Raw genomic sequence first — 6,948 nt, forward strand, 5'->3', positions numbered from 1 at the left:
TCAACCCACAAAGCTCCAAAGTGGTCGGCCACATACGAAGTCATCCAATCCTAGCTCCACCGCTAGTCAAGTTCATTTAGTTTGGGAACTAGACTTAGTAGGAATCGAGATTGGACAAAAGGCTTAAATCCAACTTATGGAATACCCAATGTAACCTCTTTCTATTTCACTATTCATCCTTCTTTGGTTTAGCTCGACTTTTCTTGTTTCTATCTAAAGTGAAAGGACTTCTTTATGATTTCGAGTTGACCTTGTGGTATTCTGTTTTAAAATCTCACGCATTGTAACATCAAGGCATCTCAATTAATGGACCTAGGACTAGAGCAATCCATATGAATGCAAAAGAGAAAACCTCGAGAGAAGACTAATTTTGTAATTAGCTCTAATGCCAATAATATTCATCGCTTTAACTGGGTCGTTACTAAATTTATTTTTTTAACGTACTGTTGCTGGATTGATTGCTACAAAACTGTCGTGACGTTAAAAAGATAATGACGTAGGAAAAATTTTTTTGCCATAAATCGGAGGGTACGTAAGAAGGTGGACTCCATCATCGCCAGCTGAGCCACCGGCAGCCATGAATGCTGCCTGCGCCTCTTTCTATGCTCGGGCGACGACAGCAGCAGCATTCAACTGCAGCACTGTGCTGCTTCTTGTTGAGAATCGGGGTTCGATCCAGTTCGCGGAGCGAGCGAAGGCGGAACTGACGTTCTTGCCATCCGTGCCGCCAACGTCGTGGAAGCGGACGGAGAGGAAAGGGCACACACGGCAGTGCCGTCGTCGGTGCCGATGACGTCCAAGGGACTGAAAGGGACGGAGGGTTATATGGCGTCTTCTCTTTCCCGTTGGCGAGCTTCTCGTTGAGGTTGCTTGGGTTCGGGTCGTTCTTCCGTTTTCTCTTTAGTTTGGTGTTTTGGAAGGTAAATGTTATCGTTTTGTTTTCTTGAGAGGATGATGGATGTACGTTTTGTTCATATAATGGTTTGGGATTTTTATTCTCCCTCAAAAAAATTTAAATAAAAAATGTAAGCAGAGAATTAGGTCCTGTTATGAATTCTATTTCTACAGATTATTGCCATCTAAAGTTTTGATCCTGAGATTAGATGTGTTTTTCACTGGACTTGGGTAATAATGTGATGCTATGTAAATTTTGAGTTTGTTCTTGTTTGCACATCTCTAGGCAGAATCCAACACTATGGAAAAAAGTCGGTTCATCGACGCTTTTCACAAGCATCCACAATTTTCGGTCTAGCGTCATAATTTGCTGACATTTTTAAAAGACGACGTCAAAAGACGATGCTAATAAATATCGCCGTACTTCCGGACCTAAGATGACACTTTCAGATAGCATCGGCAAAAATTTTGACCACTCCTATATTACCGACGCTTCTGCGACGTTTTGTTTAGCGTGGGTAGAACTTTAACCGACACTTATAAGCGTCGGTAAAAATTGTAAAAAACGCCAAAAAGATGTATTTTTCTGTAGTACAATAACATTCTATTTGTTGCTATATAAGCGCTGGAAAAAGTTATAAAAAACGTCAGAGAAGATGCATTTTTTTTTTGTAGTGTAATAACATTCTGTTTGTTGCTTCAGCTATTTATTTTTTCTTTTTTATTTATAGTTCAAATCCTCTCATGCAAAGATCATATTTGATACAAAATGCTTTTACCAGAAGCAATATGTTTCAATTGAGTGATTCATAAGCGCCACGTCCATCCCCATGCAGCCACTGAAGGTTAGAAAATATCAGCACGTATTGCATTATGTTTTTGCTTTTCAATATCATTTACTTTCCTCCTTATTTTCAATGTATGTCTTGGAGGTCGTTAGGTGTGGATTCTTCATCACAAGGGAAGGAATGATAAGACTGAGAGGGAGGTAAAAATCTTACTGAAGCCAAACAAGCCTGAAAGAAATTTGTTTATACGAGGATTCTAGTTATAACCTCTTTATTTTCTGAGTGTTCGAGTAAAACATTCGTAATATATTCCCTTTTAAGTAGTGCAAGTATGGATCTAGTGTTATGGTTTTTTATGTTTTAAGTATTTGCTCGAGATAAGTTGACGAGTATGGGCATTTGTGTCTTGAACGCACTATGAAGAGAACAACTTAGACCAATTTGCCATTCTGAAAAAAGATAGTTAAAATATTTGATCTTCAAAAATCCACTTGGAAACTTTATAAACTCCTTTATAACAAATCAGCAAGATAATTTATTGGGCAGGATTAGCTATCCCTCATAAGATTTCCATATGATTATGTATGTTTTTGGTACAAGATCATTTATATCTGGTGTATAAAATAACTAGTGCTTGACATGCAGTGGCACAACAATATACAAAAAATATATATGTGTGCGCACACACGCACTTGTAAGGATTTATGCAGGTGAGTGTTTAGTCTCACATCGGTTTTTATTGTGTGGATCTTGGGTACGTATATAGGATCAAAAAATTTAAATAATACCTTCCGGCTATGCATTTTGGGTAAGGTCCTGGCTTATTACAAAATGGTATCGGAGCAGATATGGCCTATAACCTATGTAGACTAAGGGACACTACAGCACGGATCCATTGGGATTGTTATAGCAAGATCAATGCTTGCATGTTCTGAATAAATGTTGTTTATTAGACCAAGTAATATTTACAAGCTAGAGTTTAGAATTAGAAGAATTCGAGTAAAACAAAGGAGATGTCGGCATATTGACGAGAGACTCCATGAGAAATTTTATCAATCTAGATAGAGACCCAACCCCATTGTTTCTTGGATATATTGTTTTTTATCCAAGTTTGCCAAAATAATGTGCATTTTTCTATATTAAAGTAAATGTATATAGAAACAAACAAGAGTTGTGTTAATTATATTGCCACATCCCTTGCATGTTTCCCTAATGGCGCAAATTAGTGCGAAGCACACTGCTGGTATGGAGTTCCTTTTCCAAAATAAAAACAAGTTATGAGAGTGTAATGTTGAACTTTTAATGTGTTAAGAATCTGTAGGCTCAATTTTCACTGGTTATTCTAACTTCATTTCATAGTTTAAAGTCTAGCTAACCACAATCAGACGAATCAAAACATTAGAAATATATTTTTTTTCAAAAAAATTGAGGCAGGAGCCTTTGTATTTGATATTTGAATCAATTTTTTCTTTGTCGCTCTTGTGAGAATGGTGCTTAGGGCATTTAGTTATGCACCTTTCAATGTGATTTTCTAAAATTACATGAATGCGGTCATGCATATGAGACATACAAGACCATATGCTGTCGCATTTATGAATCAATTTGTTTGCAGTAGCTATATCTCGAGCCTATATCAAGCGACATACTAAGGATCCATGATTTGAGAAATTTGTGAGAATGTTGAAACCATATTCTTCACTACTTGATGCATACCGGTGATTATGGTTTTTATTTAACCAAAGGCCTATCATTTTCTCTTCATGCCTATTTCGACACCAATTGGGCCAGTGATTATGATAACCGACATTATGTAGGTGGCTTCGATATTTTTTCCCTAATCTTATATCCCAAAATGCTAAAAAGCAATGCATTATGGTTCATTCAAGTACCAAATCTGAATATAAATAGTTGGCCAGTGTTACTGCTGAACTAATTTGGATTCAATTTTTATTATAAAAGTTGGATATCTCACTTTCTTAACCCTCTATATTTTGGTGTGACAACTTATCTACTATACATCTCACTGCCAATCCCTTGTTTCACGCTTGAGCCAAGCATATTGAAATTAATTTTTATTTCGTTCGAGAGAAAATAAATATTATACTATATCATATATTCACGTCCAATTCTTCTCCTCCAATGACTAATTGTTGATAACCTCCCAACGCTTTCAATAGTTGCATTTCAAGCTCTTGACGGTACCCATCTTAGCTTGTGGTGGGGGGAGGGTGTTGGTAGTGTCTCTATCTTAACCCTATATTGAGCCACATATTAAGTTTTTATGATTTGAGAAATTTTGAATAGCATAAATTCAGAATTGATCATAAAGATCCATTGGTTATTTCTTTCTATCCTATAGTATCCTAGTTGTAATCTCTTGCGCATTTTTAACTATAAATATATATGATAATCACCTCATAATAGTGAGATAGAAAAAGTTTTCTACAATATTTTTTTTTTCACATATTCTTCTTTTCCATACAATTAAAGATTTCCCTTTCTCCTCAGTTGGACTGTGTTAAAAGTGAAAATGGTAACCAATTGAATAGACTTCTAATCTTTTGTGGTTTCATATTGACTAAGGACAACAAAGCAATATGACCGTCCTTATTGCACATATTGCTACAACACAAAAGAGGTTCATAGCATGCGACACGTAAGCTTCCATGGCTAAATCTCAACAAAACCACAAAAATGCATAAATATTAGGAAATGCACAAATTTTTTTCAAGCCCACTAATATTACTCAACCATTGTTCCTCTGCAGCACTAATTTCCATAAGCGACAACAATCTTTCTTTATCATTAAAAATTATATCCTACACCGTATGTACCATATGGTCATACATCACGCCAATCATCTTCTTTTTATTGTAGGTCGGTCATTAAGATGAGCACGTGGTGAATCGAGCCCATAAGAAAAAAGATAAGGTGATTAGCATGGTGCACAACTATGTTAGTGCATGCAGTGTAGAATATAATTTCTTCATTATTATACCATATTAATTCTCGTCATAGGTACCAAGCTCTATATATCTCATGATAGGATGAAGTATTGCATGCATGAAACTAGTGCCTTGCAGCATCACTCATTTGGATGCAATCCTTTTGGATAAAAAAAAAAAAATCTAAAATAGGCAGTATTCTAGCGCGCGCAAAAAAAAAAAAAAGAAAAAGAAGATGTCACTTGTTGGTCCCTTGCCATGATGGTCATGGTAGCATCACTCATACTTGTTAGTTTCTTTTACCTTCCAAAATCGAGAATTAATTCTGTTTTATAGTACAATTCATGTGTTAAGGCCCCATTCGGTAGAGCTATTGGCAGTAGAGCTTTCGGAAGTAGAGTTTTTATAAAAAATTATTTGCTGTTTGGTAACTATATTTTTAGAATATTGTGAAACTTTAATACGTGTTTGATAAATAAATTGAAAAAATAATTTTGGTATAACAAAAATGACCAAAAAGACATTGTATAGTATTATACAACAAAGCACAATAAAATATAATATTTATTAATACATAAATATATAATATAGTATAATATTACTGTAATGTAATATAATATTATTATATATAGTAATATAATATTGTATACTATAGCATAATAACATAACATAATATTAAATTATTTAATATAACATATCAATATATTATGATAAATGTAATATAATGTTATATTTATATTACAATATAATAATAAAGGTATAAAATATTATAATTAGGTTTTTTTTTAACTTTTGCATATTTTCATAATTATAAAAGGATATTTTTGTAATTATAATATTTATTATAACTATTTTGGTCAAAAAAAATTTATAACTCAAGATAGTTTTTCAATGGAAACTAAAAGTATTTTTTTGTTCAAAAATCAAAGTTAAAATAGTGTTTTGATTTTTACCAGATTACTTCGATTCTACCTTAAAAAAAAAAGAAAAAAGGAAAAACCCTAAAACACCCACCACCCTCTTCGACAATATAACGGCGTCTATCAAAGCTTGATTTACGATATAGTATAATATTATTGTAATATAAAATAATATTATGTTAATATAGCATAATAGTAATATAATTATTAAAGTAAATTAATATTTGGTAATATAACATAATATTAAATTATTTAACATAACATATTAATGTATTATGATATAATGTAATATATATTATATTTATAGTATAATACAATAATAAAAGTATAAAATATTATAATTATTAGTATAAATTAATTTCTCATAATATAACATAATATTAAATTATTTAAAATAACATATTAATGTATTATAATGTAATGTAATATAATACAATATTTATAGTATAATACAATAATAAAGGTATAAAATATTATAGTTATTATTATAAATTAATTTTCCATAATATAACATAATATTAAATTATTTAAAATAACATATTAATGTATTATAATGTAATGTAATATAATATAATACAATAATAAAGGTATAGAATATTATAATTATTAGTATAAATTAATTTTTCATAATATAACATAATATTAAATTATTTAACATAACATATTAATGTATTATGATATAATATAATATGATATTATATTTATAGTATAATACAAAAATAAAGGTATAAAATATTATAATTATTAGTATAAATTAATTTTTCATAATATAACATAATATTAAATTATTTAACATAACATATTAATGTATTATGATATAATATAATATGATATTATATTTATAGTATAATACAAAAATAAATGTATAAAATATTATAATTATTAGTATAAATTAATTTTTCATAATATAACACAATATTAAATTATTTAACAAACATATTAATGTATTATGATATAATATATTATTATATTATATTTATAGTATAATACAAAAATAAAGGTATAAAATATTTTAATTATTAGTATAAAATAATTTTCCATAATAATTTTTCATAATTTTTCGCGGTCCAGGGGCTCTTCTTCGTGGTCCACGCTCGAGGAGGACCTCAGCATAGGTCGCGAGGTTGATGATAAAAAAAAAAAATAGATTGATTTTGGAAGGTATGAAAAATGATTGAAAAATTTTTCTTCTAAAATGTGGTTCAAGAGATGGATACAAAAATTGAAAAGAAAAATACCTTTTCTTACGGAAGGGAGTCTGACGGCTAGGGTTCTTGGCTCCAGTAAATTTTTAGGTTTATAAAGGAACAAACTATATAATTATGTTATTTTAATATGAGCATTTTTGTCAAAAATACAGCTTTCCGAAAAAGCTGAAACAGCTCCCCCAAACAGCTCCCT

Source organism: Phoenix dactylifera, chromosome 14, assembly GCF_051530095.1.
Source record: "Phoenix dactylifera cultivar Ajwa chromosome 14, Ajwa_hap1_PhDact_Kaust_v1.1, whole genome shotgun sequence".
NCBI lineage: Eukaryota > Viridiplantae > Streptophyta > Magnoliopsida > Arecales > Arecaceae > Phoenix > Phoenix dactylifera.